At 38.9% G+C, this 25,422-nt stretch overlaps 1 protein-coding gene across 3 annotated transcripts in view; it reads left to right on the top strand.

Moving 5' to 3' along the window:
* Nucleotides 1-25,422, top strand: part of LOC126458335 (uncharacterized) — a 214,863-nt gene that overhangs the window by 21,613 nt on the left and 167,828 nt on the right. The window lies entirely within an intron of this gene.

Below are 25,422 nucleotides of genomic sequence, written 5' to 3' on the forward strand. Positions count from 1 at the left end.
AATGAAAGAGAAACACGAACAGTTTTTTCTTAAAATTATTCAGTGTTAACACCGATCACACATCGATTCGATAGGCGAGTTGTTCCGAAACCTTGATCAATGTGTCAGGAGTAACTCTTGCAATAACACTGTTTCTAAAGTCGGATAGGTTAGCTGGTATCGGAGGTACACTCACATGATCGCGTCAGATCGTGTGTGAACATGGAGCTCATGCATAAAGTGCTGTGTCAACAGGCCCTTTGCGCCCAATCCAACAGTCGGATACCACATTGTGTCGCGTACTGAGTTATGCCAGCGAGGCGGCGCACCGTCTTGCTCCCAAATACAGATGTGTTGTTGAGCTTCGTTCCATTGAGGCACTAGCCATAGCTGTAGCACATCAAGATAAGAAACATCAGTTACAGTTGATCTACCGAAAAATAAAGGCGGGGATATTTCTTGGGGCTAAGAGTGAAAGATTTGCACTCGTTCGACACGTTTTTTAAGTCACTCCTTGTCATTCCATACTCTCCCCATTGCGCACAGGTATGCAAACAAAACTGTTTGAATTGCTCTTTCATTTGCTGTATTATTTACAATTGTAAGTTGAACGTAACAAATGCTACAACGAGTTAAAAACGGTATGTTAATTTTGAAACACCCTGTGTTTATATAGTTCAACAATTGTTACCCTCTATGTCTTGTCCAGTTTATTTATTTAGAATTCTATTCCGCGGTTACCAGATATTACATTAGTTGTTTTTGACTTGGTCTGTGCGGGTTCACCTGTTTCGACACATGTTTGATTCTAGCACAGAGCCGATTTATGGCTTTTAAAATGGTGGAGAAGGAAAATTTTAAGGTCAGTGTGGGTTCATCTGATTCGATGGATGCTTCAGCCTAGCGCAGAGCCGTTATACGGGTTTTTAAAATATTGCAAATGGAAACTTTTACGAAAGCGATCCGATAAGTAAGGTCACCAATTTATTAAAAAATATACAGAAACCTTTATTTACAATAAATTTTACGTCGTTTTGAAGCTTGAACATTTATCGATTTTTCCACAAATGTTCAAATCTGTGTGAATTCGTAAGGGACCAAACTGCTGAGGTCATCGGTTCCCCTACGTACACACTACTTAAACTAACTTTAAATTATGGCAAGAACAACAGACACACCCACGTCCGAGGGAGGACTCGAACCTCCGACGGGAGGGGCCGCGCAGTCCGTGACATGGCGCCTTTAACCGCGCGGCCACTCCGCGCGACGATTTCTCCACTTAATCGCCATTGCGATCGATGCATTTCTGTAAATGCTGTAGCAGTTTTTGAATGCTCCTGTCATTCCAGCCCGCCGTCATGCTATTAAAGAAGCGTCGGAACTCTACTTTCACCTTGTCGTCGTCGCTGAAGCGCCTTCCTGCCAAGTGTTCTTTCATCTTGGGAAACAAGTGGTAGTTCCTGAGCACTAAGTCCGGATTATGGGGTAGATGGGTGATGATGTCCCACCCAAAGTGTTGCAGAAGATCGACGGTTTGACGACCGACTGTCGTGGAGAAGGCTTATACCCTTGCTCAACATTCCTCTTCTTCGATTCTATATCGACTGTCTGAGTTTTTTTAAATGTCTGACAATAACCGTCGGCGTTTATTGTCATCCAAGGAACCGTGAAGTCGACAAAGAATATTCTCCTTTCGATCCCAAAAGACACCAGTAGATTGTGTTCTTTTGAATTTTCGCGGCTTTGGTGAATCGGAATCCCGCCACTCACGTGATTATTATTTGGTCTCAGGTGTGAAGTGGAAAGTCCAGGTTTCATCAACTGTGACAACTGAATGCAAAAGGTTGTCCTTTTCATCTGTATAGAGTTGCAGAAATTGGCGAGAAGTCTCAACGCGTTGCTTTTTGTGGTCTTCTGTCAGCATTCCCGGGATCCATCTTGCGCACACCTTCGAAATTTCAACACTTCAGCCAAAGTCCAGTGAATGGAGCTTCGAGAAACCTCAGGAACAACATTGCAGAGCTCATTGAGAGTGATCCGTCGATCTCGAAGCACGAGTTGTTCAATCTTCGCGATTGTCTGCTAGCGAATTGGCGGTCTCCCGCTTCTTTGGTCGTCATGAATTTCAGTACGGCTACCTACAAGCCTTCCATACCACTTGCGGACGTTTTTGACATCCATACACGACTCTCCATACACTTCCGTCAACTGTCGATGAATGTCGAATCGAATAACTGCTCTAACTTCACACAAGGCGGTAGTGTCTAACAACTGACTAACCCACTGAAAGCTCCAGCGAATGTGTAGTGATTTCTGTACAGAATGGAGAGGGCAAAGGAAAAAGCAGCCACTAGCCACACAAACAGTTTTCCTGCGGCCTCAGCGCTTTGGAGACCTTACTTTTAGGATTACCATCGTTAAGGTCAGTGAAAATTCGTTATCCACTTTTAGCATCATGCAGGCTACGACCGTACCCTAATTTTTGCTTATTTATTATTCTTATAGATAATCTGTACATCTCCCACGAAGGCGTAATACGTTGTTAATAAAAGAATAAATAACAACCAAGATTGTTTTTAATTCGAAAGAGCGCAGAATAAATTACAACCAAGATTTTTTTTAATTCAAAAGAACGCTGATTAGTTTTAATAACACAGTTGGCGTTTGTACTACACGTGACGGGTTACGCATTGTAACGGAATTTTAATGGTATGTACCCTTTCACCTTCTTTTCTTTTTATACAGTAGGGGAAAGTATCGCGCCTTGGAACGTTTTTCAGACTTTCGCCTAGGCCAGCTCTGCAATAGGAGTTTAGTAAATGTTTTTCATTCCATGTTTAAATGATTGCATTCGCTTTATACGTGCTGCAGCGTTTTTTCTGGAGTTTCAAAAACTTCTCTGGAAAATTAAGGTTTTTCCAAATAAGAAACATGTTGCAATGTGCAACACGTTCATGTATGTAGGTAAAAATATACTATTGAAATTTAAAGGCATTATAATCGAGAAAATCTTCTCATAGATGTATTCAGTCTTTTATCCGTTTCATTTTTACTCTACAACAAACCAACAATCAGACTCAAATCAAATAAAGGAGACATATTATCAAAAGCCAGTTACAAGTTTAATTACTACTGAAGTCGAAGCTATTGGAAACTAACTCATAATTCTATTAAAACCGAGACAGTACAATTCAGTCGCTAATAATCTGTTTATTGCCGATATACCCATATTACAACCAATGAAATACTGTTATGAATGGTCTAGTAGGGGCTACTTGTATAGGCAAGCGATAATGATGTTTTGTTTTATATCTAACCGCACTGATGATACCCATACACTGGTTAAAATGGGAATAGGTTATTAGCGATTGATTGCTATACATTTGTCAATTGTAGTAAACACAGTAGTTGAGCACACCGGTTCCATATGGAATCGAACCTGACAAATTACCATTTTCAAGACGGGTGAAATTTTTAAGACATTAACGAAAATCAGTTAACTTGCGAATATCTCGTCTTCCGTGGTATAACACCTTCTTCTCTTTCAAGGTACAAGAGATGCACTCCTTGCGAAGTATGATTACTCCGTTCATACGTTATACAACTAGTTTTAGAAAAACGCAGAAGTCTACTTGCAGCAAAGATGTATGACTGAAGAATTAATTGTATATTGGAAATAACTTTAATATACTATACAGCACTTAAATGTGTAGAACTCGAAATGTATACACGATCTGAACAAAACACAACGTCATCTCTAACAACTGTAGAAAATGGCAGTCGCTGCTCATGGCGATCTCTAATAAACGTAAGTCATTACACTGAAGACCAAAAAATATCATGTGCTCCTAGGTACACTGTCCTCAAAATATTGTAAGTAGGTTGAACTTCAGACATATAATATTTTTCCGTCTATTTGAGTCTGAAGGTGACTGCTCGATCAATCGAAACCGGCATTTATTTTATAAATGTGAGACCAAGACAAATTTTGTGTATTAAAATAAGTTTATGTAATTGCTGAAGTAGAAACATAGAGGGCGTCGTCAATGTTTTAAAATCCAAAAACGACCTTTAAAATGTGGTGTTTCAGGACAATGGAATGTCAGATGGATTGACCGAGTATGGGATGAAAATGTCCTACAATGAGTGGATGAGAAAAAATGTCTAATAAGGTGGACGAATCAAAGAGTAGGAATGGTTGAGCACATGTTACGGAACGTGTGTTTGCTGAAAGTTGTAACTGAAGGAATCGTGTAAGGAACGAATCACAGGAAATGTCTTAGATCTGAGTAGGCAAGACAGATCGTCCATGATGCAGGATTCAGTAATTATGCTGAAATGTGGACAAGTGACAGGAATCGAGAAGAGTATCAAACCGGCTATTGGGTTCACGACCGAAACAAACAGCTCTTCAGACCATGCATGGATGCTGCTATAATTTGGAAAATATATTCTGGAAGGAAGAAAGTGAGTGATTTAATAATAAAATTTTCAGGCAGTGAACTCTTGTACTGGAAAAGTGTGGAGTTGAGTTAGGTCATGGTAGAGTATTTACGTGGACAAATAGCACAGCTCTGAGAACATTTTTCACCAATAGCTGTGTCGTCGTTGTTCGTTGCGTAGAGACGATGGAGAAGGACTACAGTGCGTCAGTATTGTTTTTGCGGTAGCGTTGCTTAGTACGGTTATTGCGATGACACACTCGACTTTCGTGTGAATTACTTCACATACTCGCTATTTTTTGCTGTTGGTGTGACAGTGACGTAATTTACAGAAACTGGAGTACCAGCTATCCTGTGCAAATTCCTCATTTCTGTGTACATAATTATCAGTGGCCAACGAATAAGGGAACCAGAAATGTGCTAGTAATTGTTCCCCACAGTTTTCCTCAAACTCATTCTCCATCGCACTACTATGCACTTAATATCAGATCATTTTTGTTTCTCCCCTGCCCCTCCCACCTACTCACTACACAAAATTTAAACTCCATCACCACTTTTTCACTTCTCTTGCAGAGTACATAAATACACAGTAACATGATTAAATAGAATAACAAATATAATGAAGTACAGAGAGCAAATATATATATATATATATATATATATATATATATATATATATATATATATATATATAGATGACAATGTTAGCAACGCCACAGAACATGATACGCACTTAAAAATATACAGATAAACAGTGAAAATTATGCTGTGTTAAGCATCAAAAGCGCATAGTTCTGCAAAGCAGAGTAAAATTAGACCACAATTACCGGTGCTTAACGAAGAAAGGAACCAAAAACGTGCTAGCAGACGACATTTGCTTATGTAGGCGAAACACCAAGCAGCAATGGCCGTAAGTAAAAACCAACAATTTGTTAACTAACAGTTTTTCAATTTAGAAAACAAATCAGATTGTAACTATCTTCAATTACAGACCACTGATGATGCTTTACATCAATAAAGCGAAACAGTTCTGGTGAGAAAAAGGCAGATTTTCATATAGCTGTATTGACGGACCAAAAATACCCTCAGATGTTATATGCAAGTCTCTTCATCTCTACACACCGACTCATCCCACATCCGCTAGAACCTGCTTACCGCACTTAAGCCTTGCTCTCCATAAGCAATTTTTATCCTCTATATTTCCCACAATTATCACACGGATGAGTCCTTAATGCTTCAGGATATGTACTATTAACCAAACTATTACTTACTCGAGTTGCGCCACAAATTTCTTTTCTGTCTTATTTGATTCAGTGCGTTGTCATCAGGTATTCGATCCACTCACGAAATCCTCAACATTCTTCTGTAACAACACATTTCAAAATTCTCTATTCTCTGCTTTCCTGGAGAGTTTATCGTCCACATTTCGCTCCGTGAAGGGCGACATTCCAGACAAATACCTGCGCAGAAGACTTCGTAACACATAAACTATCATTCTTTGGTAACTAATTTCTCTTGCTCAGAACAGCTATTCTAGCTATTGCCAGTGTACCTTCCATCGGGATTTATTTTGCAGCACAGAGAGCAAAAATCATCTACTATTTCCTTTGTCGCGTTTCCTAATCTAAATCGCTTAGGATCGTCCGATTTGATTCGAGTTCATTCCATTAAACTTGTTTTAGTTTTATTGACAGTCGCCTTATAACCCTTTTTTCAGACACTACCCATTCCGTTAAACTGGTGTTCCTGGTGCTTTGCTTCCTCTGACTGAATTAAAATATTATCCATGACCGCTTCGAGAACATTTTAGCACAGAAGCGACATATTATATGCCTCCTCCCCCCCCCCCTCCCGCCCACCATCCCACCTCCTCCTCGGAAATTTGGCTCCACTGAACCACCCCCTTCCTCAGACATTAGTGCTTTTCCTTGGGCTCTCTGTAAGACCTTTAAAACTTTTTCTTTTAAAATCCTCTTCTATAATACAATCAAATTTTTGAATGTTATTGTATTGCTTAATATTAAAAGAAGAGATAACTCATTTCGATTTAAAGCAGTTGCCGATATCTTTGAAATCTTTTAGTGAAACAACTACACCTACACCTATTCTATTTTTCTTGCTTCAATCAAAAGATGATATCTATTAAACAGAGTGGAAAGGAAGAAATACAAAATTTCTGCTATTTTTATTTTAACATTACATCTTTTTAATTCCGTAATTTACAAATTATTTCGCTTATCGTCGGAAAATATGAGACAGAAACACGGAAAAAGAAATCTAACTTGATATTGAGTGTTAAACGTAAGACACTGACGAAATGCATAAGTAGTGTTTTCCATGTGAAGAAAACTCACTAGTAAGTAGTTAAATTTTAGAAAATTCAGCATTAAATTATTTCAAAACTAATAAATATGGTCAAAATTTTTATGTATGCAAACTGACGAGGAAAACACAAAGTCAGACGGTCCATAAGTAAAAATTATTGATATACCGTAATAAGGAAACCACAAATTTGGATGTGATACGAAACAGAAATATTTTATTAATGAAGTCATGTATAATTCTTCGAGTTATGTAATATACGTACTGACAATTTTCCCCTTGGTTAAAAATCTTTCAGAGGACAGTCTAAGTCTCACGATTTGAAGGTATGGTTTCAGTGACTAAAGCTGACATTCCACATAAGCGTTCTTGAAAAAGTGTTGAACTAGGGTATGAAATTTAAACTTCAGTTTTGAAAACCTCCTTCCACCCAGACCCACGCGTCATGGATCAATTTTAAGAAATACTAAAGATCCAAAGAAGAGCAGCACGTTTCGTTACAGAATCGTTTAGTAAGCTCGATAGCTTCGCGGAAATGATCAGCCAACTCCATCGGCAGACGCTGCAAGATGCTCGTTGTGCACCACGGTGTGGTCTACTGTAAAAAGTTCCGAGAACGTGCATTCCTAACAGAATCAACCAATGTATTGTTTCCTCCTACGTATATATATCTTCCGAAAAGACAATAGAGATGAAATTAGAGAAATTCTAGCCCATCCTGAGGCTTAGTAGCAATCGTTCTTCTCGCGAATCATACACAAGGGGAAAAGGAAAAGTGATAACTGACAATGGTATACAAAGTACCCTCCACCAAACACCGTAAGTAGCTTGCGGAGTGAAGATATATGTAGGTGTAATCAGATATGGACATAGTTAAAAAGTGCACATCTCAAATACATTTTTACTCACTAGGACAATATTTGATACCGAAACCAGGGGCGGGTCGTAAACACACATTCGCATTTTTTACTGGAACGTTTTCTCTTCTGCTATCGTATACTTTCTGCCGTGTCAATTTCCGCTACTAATGGAAGACCGAGAATACAAATTCTGCACCTGGGCGCACCTTTCAGCTTGGCGCCTGTGTCGCTTGCAACTTAAGCTGTCCCTAATGTCGTCGGCAAACCTCAAAGCTTCCATTTCTCCTGCCCGAAATTTAATTCCCTATTCATCTCTTTGTTTTTCTTTATCACATGCCAAATATACATACTGAACAGTACCGAAGATTAGCTGCACCACTTTTCTCACTTCTTTCTCAGCTGTCTTCGTATATATCCTTAGCATAGTGATGGAACAACCGGCTGTTTTTAACACCGATTGGCCAGTCGATTGTCTTTTCGTTCCGTCGGTTTTTTCAGTCGAATGAATTAGCCGAATGATACTAGTCCCTGCGACCAAGTCAGCTACAGTATATGAATGTTCTTATTCACTCAGCGGGCTTTAGTGGTTTCATTCAGTGCGAGACAACCGACTGAAACAGGTGTTCGTTGGTTTGCGGCCGTTATATGCAAGTGTTCACTTAATTACCGTGTTTTGAGTGGTTTCATTCAACGCGAGACAACCAACAGAAAATTTTCTGTCGATTTGCCGCCGTTGTATGAATGTTTTCTCTCTGCCTCCAGATTTGAGTGATTTTATTTATATACTTTTTCAGCTTTTTCGGTTATAAATGAACGATTACTAGGACTGACAACTTTTTAGAGACAAATCAAGTATTTTATTCCAAGGACATGTGAATAAAAATTGTATTAACAATCAAATTTTAACACTATTTATTATGTCGGTTTCTTGTCTGTATTTTCGGTAAAAATTTTGCGCTTGATTTTAAACTAACTTCCAGATGTTGAAACTTTCAACATAACTCAGAAAAGAACAACATTGCAACATTAACTCTCTTTCCACACTGATGTTTGGCGGAGGGTACTTTGTTTTTCTGTCTGTCTGTTCGGTATAAAATTTGCAACTGATTTTAAACTCACTTTCCGATAAGCTAAAGGCGTGAAACTTTCTACGTAGCTCGGAACTGTACGACAATGTAATATTAACTCGCTTTCTTTTCTGGTGTGTGGCGGACTGTATTGGTGTAGCATTGCTATTTCCCTGTTTTCCCGTTCTAGTCGCAAATGTTTCGCATTTAAGAACGATTGGTACTAAGCTTCCGTGTGAGCTCGACCCTCTCCAACTTTTGAAGTCGGGTTCCTTTTGCGAGATATACGTAGAAGTGAGCAGCATATTGGTTGATTCAGTAGAAGAAGAACCGAAATAAACCGGAAATGCACCACATGGTTCTGCTGTAATCTCATCAAAGTATTAGAAATAAAAAATTTCACACACACAAGACTAAAAGGCAGAAAATAACTGTTTAATTAAAAAACATTTTGACTTGAAAAGAAGGAATGAATAATTCAGTCAATGTGCAAAGCTACAGCGGTGTCGAATGCTTTCATTCAATTGCTTCCACAGACTGCGTTCACTCGAAAAAAGTAAATGAGTAATAGTCCAAACGAAATGTAAAACTACCACCGGGGAATCGATTGTTTTCGTCCGGGTGCCCTCAAGGACTAGTTTCACTCAAAAGAATGAAAAAAATCAACCGATACGTAAAACTACGAAAAACCGAATGAGTCGATTATTTCCCGAATCAATCGATTGTTTACAAAAAATTGGTTCAAATGGCTCTGAGCACTATGGGACTTAACATCTGAGGTCCAGTCCCTTAGAACTTAGAACTACTTAAACCTAACTAACCTTAGGACAACATACACATCCATGCCCGAGGCAGGATTCGAACCTGCGACCGTAGCGGTCGCGCGGTTCCAGACTGAAGCGCCTAGAACCGCTCGAACACATTGGCCGGCTCGATTGTTTACATTCGGTTGTTCCCGTCACTACGCTTAGCTGCTCGATATTCGACTGAAGCAGTCGAGGTGCTCGGTCGGCCCGGATAAAATTCCCCAATGGACGGATATGCTCCCAGGGACCCGGGTCCCGAGCTCAAGACTGGCTGCGACACTTGTGGAGGAGGGGATAAGGGTCCGCGGCCATTTTAACGCTGCGATAGCGTACAGATAAACCGACGAGTTGACGACGGCGCCTGCCTCGCCGAGTTCCGACATAAACATTGGCCTGGCCGTCTGCCAACTCGTTACTGACGACAGGGAGACTTCCGCGTTCCGAAACGCAGATAGCCCACCCAGCGGCGGACTCATCGAAGCGGAGAGTCGGCTCACCGCAACCCCGCAGGTAGTACATGCACTTCGGTACTGCTTAAAGGCCACCTAATGTGGATGCGCGCCGCTTCTACATAAGGTTTTCTGAATAAGGTTTCATTCAAATAATGAAATGAAACACAATGAATATTTGTCTGTGCGATATAAAATATTATTTACCTTGATAGCAAATTTGTGTAAGGCTGATCGGGCAATCTCCTTTGGACCATTGAAATGTACATGGTCGTTCTACATTCGACGAGTTACCCACTGTAACGAAATTTTAATGAATGAAATCGTTGTCCTGCGCATGTTGTTGGTATTCATAAGTAATCATTCCGTTTCACGATTTGGCGATTTAGCTATTAGCTTGGAAAGGATCTAATTTTCTCAATTTATAACGGACCTTCCTGCCACAAATAGTACCTAGTGCAATCATCTTATTTTATACTGTACCTTCCTGCCAGAAAGCATACGATACAATTTTTTAAATACCGGTATATTTTCATATACGTGGGGACCATTCTAGGTTTTCTGTATTGTTTTCAAACCTATACTCTTGCTTCTGCATTTTGCTTTTTATTTGCACTGTAAAACCATTAATTTGCGTCATGCCTGTGCAGCGTCCCTATCTATTGGCCTCACTGGCTGTGGAAGTATTGCATACAGTCGCCTGTCAAGCCAGCAGAAGACTTGGAAGACATTCGTTTCACACCTTTATGATAACCGCTTCGTGACAGAAACAAGTTCTAGGATGCTCTTTATTGTGATTTGGCTGGCAATTTGCTCCCCATGCATGTAATAAAAACCTTGAACACTCCTCATCCTCCCTTATCTGTATGCTTCAGATGTCTCGTATACGAGATTCTGTGCAAAACTTTCGGATTAAGCATATGTAGTAATGTCTTTCACCAAGTGTGTGTTTCTCTTCCTGTAAGTTTTTATATATCTTTGACAGCACAGTCGTGCTGTTAAATTCGCTGACATGCAAGCCTTTTGACTTTAAGCTATTGACTACTTCATGCGTAATGTCATTTTAAGTTTTACATTATTTTAATGTGTAGAACGAAGGCACCGTCGAAAACTCGACATAAGGGACGCGTTTTTCTCTTTCTACATACGGATTTCATGTCTGCTTAAGTTGTAATGTCATTTGACGGCAACGTCACTTCAGATTCATATTAAATTCATATTTTTAGTGAATTATGTTAAAGAATGTTGCATATACAGGTTCTGCTCCTAACTACCACGGTCGTGAAGAATCGTTATTGAGGACGCTGGTATATGTTACTTCCTTCGCACAGATGAGTGCAATGTAAGACGCTTTATGATTACAGTTTTGTTACTATGATGCAAATGAGAGACGTGTGTAAATTTTTATGTATCCATATTTTTTATTTTCTTTCTTGTTTCTGCTTGAAGCCGCTGTAAATTTTCATATTCTTTCTACCATATCACTTGAAAATGCCAAAAGGAGGCAAAAATAGCTAATAGCAAAATCGCTGAATGATGAAATACATTGATTATTCCAAAATAAAAACAACCTTACGCAGGAAAAAGACTTCCCCAAGCATCACACAGCGGTTGTATATATACACAAAAATATTGAGATTTCAATGATTTCAAGATGATTTCCTGATCAATCAAAACTGATTATCTTAGTATATTTTTGGAGTCAAGATGGATACAATTTAACATTAAAAATTAAGACCTAGCTCCCAGTAAATTTCACAATGTCAAATCTTATTAAATTTTTCTGTACTCTATAAATTCTTACAGGTCTAAGAAACTCATTGTAAAGAATAAAAACTATATATTCTCTTATCATTAACCTTCAGTCAGCTGTGTGTATTATTTTTTTAGTCGTTTACGGTAAATTTCTAAGCACTAAGGCGATACCAGATGATGCTAGATTCCGTTTACCCAATACATTTGCTCGTCTATACGATATCGAATATCATCCTAATTTTCCTGGAAAGGAACCTTAGAACTTTACAATCGATTGTAAATCTTCTTCTCCTTCCTCCTTGCACACGTTAGGCCTGTTGTTCTGTTATGCTCTCGTCGAGAAGTTCTCCTGCCGGCTGTTCATTATCGACCTAACGATCTTATACCGTAGGCGGTGGCACTGTAGCAAGTATTTTGGGATGCTCTTTGAGCTTATTCGTTGTAGATGCTTTCTCCGATTATTTTGGTAGTTCTGTGTATGATGTGTGATAGGATCCATTTTAAATTCCTTCATCGTATCTTCATTCCTTTTTTGATTCCAGTTGGTGTAACCATCTATTCCTCTCAAGAATTTCATCTTATAGCCTTTCAGCCTATTCGAATCCTTTGCTTTTATTGTCCAGGCATCGGTGTCATAGTACAGCACAGACCTCGCTAAGGTCTTACAAAGGTGCGCCTCCCCTATGATTTCATTACATTATTAATGACACCTGCTGCTTTTGTATCCCTGGTGACTTTATTAGTTATGTTTGTTTCTTCCAGAAAGGATAGTTTACGGCCTAAATATGTGAATGAGGTCACTCCTTCCAGAATTTCATTTTGCTGACAAATCTTTCTTTGCGCTGGGTATTTCCCACGGAAGGTCGCAGTTTTTGTTTGATGGCAAATATTTAATAATAATAAAAAATAACTGCTGATAGGAGATAACATTAAGAGTATAAATAGATTTTACTCATAATAATAAGATAGTTAGCAACTTAAGTCACTAATTCTTGCAACACAACGGAATCAACAAGATTATGCAGAAACTATTTTGTTATTCAATCCTAGAATCGAATTTTTTAACGATACCTCATTTCTTCCGAAAATAAAATGGAGTTTTGTATTTTTAAAACTTAGTATTATCCTTTTTGCATTTATTCCAGGGCTATGACTATTGTCACTTCCTGTACAAATCAAAGAAACTGTTTAAATCGCTAATAGTATTTATTGTAAAATCTCATCGCGAAGTAGATTACCACATCTAGGTTACTGACATGCGAGCGATGTCGATTTTACGGTAACTTATAAGAAACATTGCGAAGTCACAGCAGGCACAGTCACAAATTAGTCGCTTGTGAAAAATATTACGTGTGTACCTACTGTGCCTTAACCACTTTTCCTCTAACTATTTGTACATAAAATGTGAGAAATATTACGTTAAATTAATAAGTAGTATCGATTCTCAATGACAGTAATTATTTACTCAATTTTGTTAATGTGATATTACGTACCGCAGGTGAAACATTCGTAAACTGCCATAAAATTACACTGTATGGCTCTCAATGACGTAAACGTGACCTTCCTTCTGCAAATGGGAGGTTAAAACTGTTGAAATGCTTTGTGGATAAAATAGATATATTTCCTATTTTGTAAATCGTGTTTTACTTTTAATTAACGTTTAATATATTTTAGAGTCATTTTATGCATAATAATTACCCGAGGGAGTGATAAATGTTTGTGAGCATAAAAGACACCTTTGGTCTTGTGACCCCTTCTTCAGAGCCATGTTTCCGGTGACATTTCACATACCGTATTCGCATATTTCAAAACATGAAAAAACCTACATGATAAATACTTATTGTTTGAATAGCTATATAATCATATACCTTCATTACAACCATTACCTTACTCCCACCGATCGTGATTTTCTATTATTTATCCTTGTTTATTCACTACTTTTCCTATGCTACTGAGCTATATAAAGCTTTTCAGTATGTTTCTTGCCCTACAGTGCCACAGCTTAGCGGACATAGTCAGCCTCGAAACCTACCGGGATACCCCCGATTTTGATCACCCCTTGGAGGTGACTGACTGAACGCGATAGTTTGTTGACTCAGTGTTTATGCATCAACACAGAGACCTAATAAATATAGTTTTACAAGAAAAGTTGTATATTCTCAAATACGTTGCAATGCCTGCTTTAAATCTAATACAGAGTGCGAGCGACATTGGCAGGGATATAACGCCGAAAGGTAATACAGCAGTACCGTTTTGTAAAAATTCCCATGAAATGCGACAGATATAAGGGCGAAATTTTTCCGTCAGATGCAATTCCTGTCCTCTCCTCCTGGTAAAAACAGGCCGAGTTTGGTCTTCAGATTGATCAGAATAACAAAATCCTCTTTGTAAGAGATAGAGTGCCGTTACAAAATATTCTTCGTTTCAATAAAAAAATCTTGTTGCATAAGAAATTTACGATTATTAACCTCATAACACACTCTCCGCTTAGGGTGCTCTTGCGGAAAATGTAGTTTTTATACCCTGTAACGTTTAAGAGCTAACATTATGGATGCCCGATGTTACGTTTGATAGTCTGTCTAGCGATGACCGTACTGTAGTCTGGGGAACGTTCTCTTAATTATTACACCACTATTTTTTAATGTCATTTGTCATCGATAATAACAGTTAGGAATGAAATATAATATGATATTCACACACAAGAAGTAAAAAATATATATATATTTCGCAGACTTGTATATGGTCTGTGTTAAAAGTCTTTAACATTCTTTTGTTTGATATAAAGCAAAATTTGAGAACCTTTAGAAATTTAAAAATAAGTGCCTTCTCTATCACTGTATTCACAAATTAACTGAACGTCTGTTACAGGATTATAAATATGCACTGTAACTCTACCTAGTGTAATGTATGTAGAGAGATTAATCCGTAGTCTTACACCACATAAATGAAATACTTTAAATCAATTACAGTCATTGTGCTTACACGCAGCGGCAGACAAACTACAGAAGAATTAATGTACACTAAAAACAGCAGTCTTGTTTTTGAAGTAGCGCATTTTCTCCTAAGTAAACTGTTCATTTACAAACACTTTATACAAATAAAGTTGACACTTATTATATTAATAATGAGAATAAATTAACATAAATTAACATAAATAACAGTTATTTGTCCCAGAAGCAGTTTTTATTTATTCATTTTGCAATTACTTCTCTCAGCTAAATGCCTTTGACTCATGCCAAATCTCTGAAGCCTTGTTGGCCTTGAAGCCCAGTTGGAGGAACTGTCTGAAGGAACTCAGCAGTTCCACTAAGTTCCAGTTTGCAAAACATGTAATGTAACAGACGCATTTACCTAATGGCAGATTCGAAACTGTACGTTAATAATTGTTGATCTCGAAGGATCTTTCCAGAAATCTCTGTATTTTTGACCAGACATTTCGATTCATTTGTCTCTTATGCTGCTTGTTGCTGATGGTAAATATATATATTCACGCTAATTGGAAAGCACATATGACTCTTTTTATTGCTCAGACGGAATTCTAATACTTTCTAAACATGCAGTCTGCAGATGTAAGTCGTGGTTTTGCCGACCGTATATGCAGAATTTACAAATACGTTTTACTGATTCGAGAAGTAAATATTTCTTATGTACACATCAGACAAACTAAAGAGAGAATATTAATACGTTCTAACAGTAATAAAGTATATAATGTAATTTAATTCTTTGTGGGAAACGAGAGAAAAAAGAAAATTAATTCCTGTAAATATTCTTTAGCATACGCTACGACTAACATTCGTGACAAGAAAGTGTTCTGTGCCAATTGATATTAATTTGGCAAATTACTAATATTTTAGAACGCTTAGCTGTTTAATTTAATTGCATCATTTCCAATACAAACATTCTTGTTATATTTGGTCCTTTTTCTGGAGCTATGGCTATCCAGATGCAAACCTGTACGTCGTTATAAACAGCAGGAAAATCCCAACAAATATTAAACATGAAGAATTTTCCTTTTGTATTTTCTTTGTTTGAAATTATTTGGTCTTAAATTCAATCTCCGAGTATTTGTGGCTCTCAATCAGGGCGCCGGCGCGGCTATAATATTATCGGAATACGGGTTTGAATCTGTCAGTCAAACAATCTACAGCACAATGTAACTTGTGTAGGGTTTGTGCTTCAGAAAATTCTTTGCAAGTAAAGGAAAACGTAAAAATGCATGAAATATAATTTCGAAAAAGTACCCGTTCATTGTACGCAAATATAGATGGTACAGGGACGATATTGGCATAACAATATAATTTGTTTCAGGTATAATACATAATCCTGAAAGTAATGGGGAACCAAAGAAATTTGATAGTCCTGATTAACTTGGTGTCACTGCTTGAATATTTAATTAAAAAACAGTAATCGTGTTAAGGTTTAAATTTGACTTTGACGGTGCGCAAAATTTCCAGTGCCTAAAACAACGCTAAGACAGAAATTACCTACTAATATCTGCTTCTTAAGAGGTCACAGTAAGAGCAGCAGATGAAATTTCCTCGAAGCTTCAGAATTTCTATTCCAAGCGAAGAAAATGCAGACACCTTAGCAACAAGAGTCAGAAAACCGTCAGAAAACATATGAAACCTCCCCTTAGAAAATTTTAAATGTCTGTGTTGATAAACCTCTTACGCTATTTGATTTTCAAACAGCTGAGTAAAACTGAACGTACTCAGACATTTCTCTCTTTACTTATTCTGATCATCACTAAACTGACACACAATATTTTTAGCGCAACGCAATCTGACTTTCAATAATCCCTACAAAAGAATCGCCGTGACTGACAATAACGTATACCTTTCATGAATCACTTACCTCACAAAAATCTTCGTCACTCGAACTACGGCAATACAGCGAGCGCCAGTACTGCCACCTAAATAAAGGATTCTAACTACTGAAGGCACTAACTACGGATAGGCATAGTTAGCAAATGAAAGATTTTGATAGAGAACAAACAATGTATTTACCTAAATAGGGTTTCAATTCTTGCAGAAGCGTCTTGGAAATGTGTGACGCAGAACAAACCCCCCTCGTCCGATCCGTAACAACTGTGAACGTACATAATATTTCTAACCCCATACAGACAGACTTGAAAATTTTTGCTTGTGGATTTTTGGACAGCTATGAAAATACTTCTAAGATCAATAATGAAAAACGTGGATTGCATGCTCCACATAACTAATGCATAAATAGCTCACCTACATGTTATACTAAAACTTTATTTTTCTACAAATGATTATTTTGCGCTTTTTAACCTTGTGTGTGTGTGAAATTTCTGAACGGATATATATATATATATATATATATATATATATATATATATATATATACAGGGTGGTCCATTTTATAGTGACCGGGCCAAATACCTCACGAAATAAGCATCATACGAAAAAACTTGTCTAGCTTGAAGGGGGAAACCAGATGGCGTTATAGTTGGCCCGCTAGATGGCGCTGCCATAGGTCAAACGGATATCAACTGCGTTTTTAAAATAGGAAGCCCCATTTTTATTACATATTCGTGTAGTACGTAAAGAAATATGAATGTTTTGGTTGGACCACTTTTTTCGGTTTGTGATAGATGGCGCTGTAGTAGTCACAAAGTATAAGTACGTGGTATCACGTAACATTCCGCCAGTGCGGACGGTATTTGCTTCGTGATACATTACCCGTGTTAAAATGGACCGTTTACCAATTGCGGAAAAGGTCGATATCTTGTTGATGTATGGCTATTGTGATCAAAATGCCCAACGGGCGTGTGGTATATATGCTGCTCGGTATTCTAGACGACATCATCCAAGTGTACGGACCGTTCGCCGGATAGTTACGTTATTTAAGGAAACAGGAAGTGTTCAGCCACATTTAAAACGTCAAACACGACCTGCAACAAACGATGATGCCCAATTAGGTGTTTTAGCTGCTGTCGCGGCTAATCCACACATCAGTGGCAGACAAATTGCGCGAGAATCGGGAATCTCAAAAACGTCGGTGTTGAGAATGCTACATCAACATCGACTGCACCCGTACCATATTTCTGTGCACCAGGAATTGCATGGCGACGACTTCGAACGTCGTGTACAGTTCCGCTACTTGGCACAAGAGAAATTACCGACGATGACAGTTTTTTTGCACGCACTCTATTTAGCGACGAAGCGTCATTCACCAACAGCGGTAACGTAAACCGGCATAGTATGCACTATTGGGTACCGGAAAATCCACGATGGCTGCGACAAGTGGAACATCAGCTACCTTGGCGGGTTAATGTATGGTGCGGCATTATGGGAGGAAGGATAATTGGCCTTCATTTTATCGATGGCAATCTAAATGGTGCAATGTATGCTGATTTCCTGCGTAATGTTCTACCGATGTTATTACAAGATGTTTCACTGCATGACAGAATGGCGATATACTTCCAACACGATGGATGTCCGGCACACAGCTTGCGTGCGGTTGAAGCGGTATTGAATAGCATATTTCATGACTGGTGGATTGGTCGTCGAAGCACCATACCATGGCCCGCACCTTTACCGAATCTGACGTCCCCGGATTTCTTTCTGTGGGGAAAGTTGAAGGATATTTGCTATCGTGATCCACCGACAACGCCTGACAACATGGTTCAAATGGCTCTGAGCACTATGGGACTTAACAGCTGTGGTCATCAGTCCCCTAGAACTTAGGACTACTTAAACCTAACTAACCTTAGGACATCACACACATCCATGCCCGAGGCAGGATTCGAACCTGCGACCGTAGCAGTCGCGCGGTTCCGGACTGCGCGCCTAGAACCGCGAGACCACCGCGGCCGGCTGACAACATGCATCAGCGCATTGTCAATCATGTGTGAACATTACGGAAGGCGAACTACTCGCTGTTGAGAGAAATGTCGTTACACGTATTGCCAAATGCATTGAGGTTGACGGGCATCATTTTGAGCATTTATTTCATTAATGTGGTATTTACAGGTAATCACGCTGTAACAGCATGCGTTCTCAGAAATAAGTTCACAAAGGTACATGTATCACATTGGAAGAACCGAAATAAAATGTTCAAACATACCTACGTTCTGTATTTAAATTTAAAAAACCTACCTGTTACCAACTGTTCGTCTAAAATTGTGAGCCATATGTTTGTGACTATTACAGCGCCATCTATCACAAAGCGAAAAAAGTGGTCCAACTAAAACATTTATATTTCTTTGCGTACTACACGAACATGTAATAAAAATGGCGGTTCCTATATTAAAAAAAACGCAGTTGATATCCGTGTGACCTATGGCAGCGCCATCTAACGGGTCAACCATAGCGGCCATCTGGTTTCACCCTTAAAGCTAGACAAGTTTCGCCCTTTGTAGTTTTTTCGTTTGATGCTTATTTCGTGAGATATTTGGCCCGGTCACGATCAATGGACCACCCTTATATACAGGGTGTTACAAAAAGGTACGGCCAAACTTTCAGGAAACATTCCTCACACACAAATAAAGAAAAGATGTTATGTGGGCATGTGTCCGGAAACGCTTAATTTCCATGTTAGAGCTGATTTTAGTTTCTTCCACCTACGCTCAATGGAGCACGTTATCATGATTTCATACGGGATACTCTACCTGTGCTGCTAGAACCTGTGCCTTTACAAGTACGACACAACATGTGGTTCATGCACGATGGAGCTCCTGCACATTTCAGTCGAAATGTTCGTACGATTCTCAACAACAGATTCGGTGACCGATGGATTGGTAGAGGCGGACCAATTCCATGGCCTCCACGCTCTCCTGACCTCAACCCCCTTGACTTTCATTTATGGGGGCATTTGAAAGCTCTTGTCTACGCAACCCCGGTACCAAATGTAGAGACTCTTCGTGCTCGTATTGTGGACGGCTGTGATACAATACGCCATTCTCCAGGGCTGCTTCCATACGACGGAGGGTGGATGCATGTATCCTCGCCAACGGAGGACATTTTGAACATTTCCTCTAACAAAGTGTTTGAAGTCACGCTGGTACGTTCTGTTGCTGTGTGTTTCCATTCCATGATTACTGTGATTTGAAGAGAAGTAATAAAATGAGCTCTAACATGGAAAGTAAGCGTTTCCAGACACATGTCCACATAACATATTTTCTTTCTTTGTGTGCGATGAATGTTTCCTGAAAATTTGGCCGTACCTTTTTGTAACACCCTGTATATATCCATCGGCTTCCCCTGTGTACGGGTATGTCACACATATTGTATGTCACACATACTGCACAAATTTCTTCCTCCCCCTCTGTCTACCCATCGTCTCTTACCGCTCTGCTCAATCGTGCCGTACTCTCACGTATCGCCTGGAACACATTATGATGCTGCCTACACAACACATTGATCCAGCAGGGCATCCAGCATGTCAGGTGTAACCAACCTTTCTCACCCCCCCCCCCCCCACCCACCCACAGACTGACAAGAGAGCGATTTAACACTGCAGTGTCATACAGTTCTGAACTATATTTAAAATTTCATGTGGCTAGCCCATTAGGGAGCTAGTTTAAAACCAATTGCAAAATTTTTACAGTCAAACAGACAAGATGGTACCCCAATAAAACACATTAATAAAATAGATTACTGTGAAAGTTGAAGGTTCATCAGCTTATTAAATAATAGCTTAGTAGTGTTTGGTGAATTGAATCCACTTTCTCCATAAGGCTTCTCATTTATTTTGAATTAGAGAAAACTTATGTCGGACATATCACTTATCATGTTACCAGCGGAAGAATATGGATACCTAACAGATTCCACTAACGGCTCCAGTAAAAGGGTTCATGTTCTCTGCCTCACGTATCCACGTCGATCCTGCTTGTTATTTATTCAAATTTTATTAGATTGTTGCTTCAATCCATCTCTTAGTTATAATTTCCATCGTCCATCTGCCGTCCGTTCGCCTCCCTACATGCACAGCCTTCTCGCATCCACTTAATTTCCCTTACGGCCATAATTACTCCTTATACACCTTTATATTCCATGATTCAGTGTGTTTGTTTGTAAAAAAAACTTTTTCTAGTACCACTAAAGATTTTCTCTATGTGTATCTTTAGCACGACTCGTTTCGGGAAATGCTTTCCATTTTCAAGAGCATTTTTGTGTGCTACGCCATTTATTCGTCATGTTTTCGATGCAAGAGGTGCTGCACTGCTCTGTTATCTTTGCTGGTAAATACCATGATCTTTGATCTATGTGATTTCTTCATAAGTGGACGACTCCGGAAGTAGAAATTTTTCCCAAATTCACCGTTAACTATATGTAAAGATCGACCATTCATTACAAAATTACGCAGGCAACACAGCAATGGGGCATCTCACACATCACGAATAAATGGCATAATAAACGAAAAATCACTTGAACATGGGAGTCATTTCTCTAAATATGTCGTGCAAAAGCTAAATAAAAACATAATCGTGACTTGTAGCAGAAAAAATTATTTTATAAAGAAACCCACTGGTTTTTCAATCGCAGACGTTCACCAGTTATTTCCAACGGATAAAATCGAATTCACTGCTACATTTTTTTCGTTTTCTGGCCTATCTAGTAATTCCCAACTTACGTAGCACCATTGCATGCTGAACAACCATCTGGTTTCTAACGTTTTTCACTCTGGAACTCTGTGGCCCCCTATTATGAGTCGAAAGTAGTAATACACGTTGATAGTAATTTTTCCGTTTCAGAAACGTCGCGAGCTTACTTTTGAAAACCTTTTGCATTCTACCAAAACCACTTCAGATAGGCCTATTTTTTAATATTCTCTTTCTATTTGTTGTCTTAATCTGCCATAAATACAAACTCACCATCAACTCGTTCTGTCAGTACACGTCAATTTGTACCCCTTTAAGCTAAGGTGCACCTGTATTGTCGGGAGTTTTCATTATGTTCTGTTGTTGCCAATTCGTTATCCTTGGTCGCAGCCAATCAGATAATAGCATACGGTAGCCAACGAGAATCACTCCGTTAAGTTCTTCCATTAGTTGCTGAAACCTACCTGCACTTCCACCTTTTTAGCTATGAATTTACAACTTTATTCCTTGCATATGTTATTTACGCTTTAATTATGTTGTTGTCTTGAAACCGAATACAGCCTCCTCCAGATGAGCAGTCACGGAAGCAGCAAACATATGACTGTCAGAGATGGACTGATTATTACTACTGTACATATCCTATTCCATTCATAATTAACCTGAACGTAAAATAGAAGAGGCAGTTCTTTGTATCAGAGGCACTTTGAATTTTCTGTATTTTCCTTATTACGTCATTCATGGTGTACTATATTGTTTCTTCTTATTTCCATAGCTGCCGCTGCAATAATACCGATGTAATGAATGAAAAATACCACCTGGATCACTATTTTTTTATTAGTAAAGACCGGTTTCGATGTGACTAGCAGATCATCTTCAGATCTAAATTGAGAAAAGGAAAAATAAGGGATACACCAGTGTAACACTATAAATGCCACCGACAATGGTACTACAAATAACATTAAAACGTGAAGAAATTGTTCATATCTAGTGCTGAAAGGTGCAGTTTGTTAGTAGCGGCGTGAACGTAACATGAATCTACGTTCCGTACAACAAATACAGTCATACAAAAAACTGGTGTAGCAATTGAACAGGAGTCACTAAACAGAACGCTCCAAATTTTTGGTGAACATATTAATGTAAACTCGAACCGGAAAAAGCATATTGATGACCTGTTGAAACAATTAAGTTTAGCTACCTTTCCTATTCGTAAAATTTCGAGTCTTTGAAATAAGTGAATCAAGCTCCTAACAAAATGCAGGAGAGGTAATAAAGCAAGTTTTAAATCTAAACTAAAATCTTTTCTTGAACTCAACTCCCTCTATTCCATGGATGAATTAGTAGTTTCTAAAAAAATGTTACACTAGTAGGACTGAACGATAATAAGTTAAGAACGCTATATCTGGGCCTGGGCTGCGGAGTTTTTGAATGGCCATCATGTACCCATTCACGGAACTTAATAATACAGTATAATATCTCGTTAGCTTGCCGGCCGCGGTGGTCTAGCGGTTCTAGGCACTCAGTCCGGAACCGCGCAACTACTACGGTCGCAGGTTCGAATCCTGCCTCGGGCATGGATGTGTGTGATGTCCTTAGGTTAGTTAGGTTTAAGTAGTTCTAAGTTCTAGGTGACTGATGACTACAGATGTTAAGTCCCATAGTGCTCAGAGCCATTTGAACCATTTTTGTAAATTGTGGAAGCAGAAGGAAATGCTTGGGGGCCTTTTAACAATTAATACAATAGCTGAGTAAGTTTTTACCACAGTTGTGTTGCATCGAATAACTACTATCAAACTACCAGTGCTAAATCCACTTCTATCATCTTTGTGCAGCAAGCAACTACAGGATTAAGGATAGGACCGTAGTTAATGGAACGACAGTAACGAAGAGATTTAGTATAGATAACTTTGCTGAAAGGCGTCGAACGGTCACTTAAGTCTACATACGCACTCCTCAAATCACAATTAAGAGCACAAGGCACTATTCATTTTGCTATATTTATTAAGGCTGAGTCCATGACTATGCTACACTTTATTTCAAACTACATCAAATTTTAGTTCGTAAACATAGCTCTCTGGGATACCAGAACGTGGCAATTTCTCGTTGAATTGGACTTCTCGTTGAATTTCAACATTTTTATAGAAACTTAATTCTTACAAAGAAATGTTATATCAGTATCTGTAGTTGCGTCCCTATTTTGCTGTGTATGTACGCAGCGTTACAGTAAAAGAAGCACATGTTTGTGAGAAATGTGATACTTATTAAACGTCGTAACAGTACTGATTTCTTGAGATCTATGCCGACGAATGAAAATCCGAGTCTCTGACTTGCAGATGAAGCTCAAGCTTCGATGTGCGACGTGACGTAAGTAAATATGCAAATTTTAGTGCCTAATTACAGAGTACTTTTTTGAATTCGCGTGTTAATATTTCATAAACTTCTGTGATATAGTTAGGTGAAGCATTTATCGAGACACTTGGACTCGCATTCTCGAAGACGGCGATTCAAACTCTGGACCTGTCATTTGATTTAGGCTTTGCGTGGTTTCCACAAACTGCTTATGGTGAAATGCCAGGACCGTTTCGTTAACAATGACACGGGCGAGTTCTTTTCACATTCATAGGCTATCTGTTCCGAGCTTGTGTATCGTCAATAAAGTCCTTCTGCAAGACCGAACGTTATGCTCAGTCCTTATTACTGTTTTCAGTTCAGTTCTAGAATGAAACGTAGGATGATGTCTTTTTGCCAGCTGATATTAATTTCATCTTCACGGTCTATAGTGTGTGACGCGTAGGGGAGTGAAGAATATTTGTGAATTTTGCTTTGAAAATGAGCTCTGACAAGATAGTAAGGTATATTTATTCAATTGCATACCAATTCAAAAAATTCGATGTTTCTGCTGCATTTCTTCCAATCACATTAGACTCTACGCGTCTGCATTGTCCTTACTTGCGCGTGGACGAAGTGCGATGGAGGGACATTGGTACGTTGGAGGGAAATCCCAACAGCACACAGGCAACCAGCTGCTTACATGTTCGTCTGTCCGCTATTCACAGACTGTGCTAATGGTTTCTAACCACGCGTTTGATTTGCAGGAGGTTTATCCAACGACTGCCAAAGCCTGCGACGCACATCGATGACAAATATTTGCTGTTCGGCGTTATACCCATTCCTATTACGATGTACTGTTGGTGCACCGACGATAAACGTGGTTCGCACTTTCGATACGCGTAGGCACACTTCGCAATGTAGCGCTGACTGGTCCCATTTTGCCTCTTTGGCAGTTAAACCTCTAGAAATTAAATGATACGTCATTACTCATTACCACAATTATACATCCTCACTCGATAAAACATATGTATTGCTGCAAAACAATGGCCGGGGTGAAAATTTATTAACGAACATGAGAATTACGGAGACAAGATACTGTAGATAAGCAGGCAGCACCAATACACGGTCATGAACCGCGGGTAAAAAGGCATGACACATATTCGAAAAAACACAATTTTAATAGCTAAACAACAAACTATGTATGTGACGACAATATTAATTTCGTATGACTCAATGGCCCGATCAAGACCGTCAGCTAGACGCCACTTCAACAACTATCGTGTACGTAACCCAACCAGGGAAAGGTGACCCACAGTTTAGCGTGGCACACGAATCAATTTTCGTACCTGGCGACTTTTCACTTCATTGAGAGGCCGAAGCTAGGTTAAAGGCAGAATAAAAGTTTCCATAGTTAGGCCAGGTTTCCAGGCAAGCGCTTAGAGATTATACCACTAGGACCGACATACCAACATCTATAGTCCGCAAACCATTCTGAAGTGCACGGCAGAGAATACTTTCCATCTTGCCAGTTATTACGGCTTCTTTCCGTTCCATTCAGTCACATGATGATACAGTGCGTCAAAAACCACTGAGTTATAAGTTTCTTCTTCAGTATTTTATCCTTCTCAGCAACTGTAGTTGTATATATCAAAATAATGAGCAACCAGCTGTACCTGTCACATTATTTGCGAGCGTCAACAGTAAGATGCATACAACAAAATGATGTGGCCATGTGGTTCATAGTGCCTGTACAAAAATGATAAAAAGAAGCCAAACAACAAGTGCAGATATCATGCCAGAACTGGTTCAGATTGTTTCAGTAGTACATTTATTTACCAGTTTTGCT

Source organism: Schistocerca serialis, chromosome 2, assembly GCF_023864345.2.
Source record: "Schistocerca serialis cubense isolate TAMUIC-IGC-003099 chromosome 2, iqSchSeri2.2, whole genome shotgun sequence".
Taxonomy (NCBI): Eukaryota; Metazoa; Arthropoda; class Insecta; order Orthoptera; family Acrididae; genus Schistocerca; species Schistocerca serialis.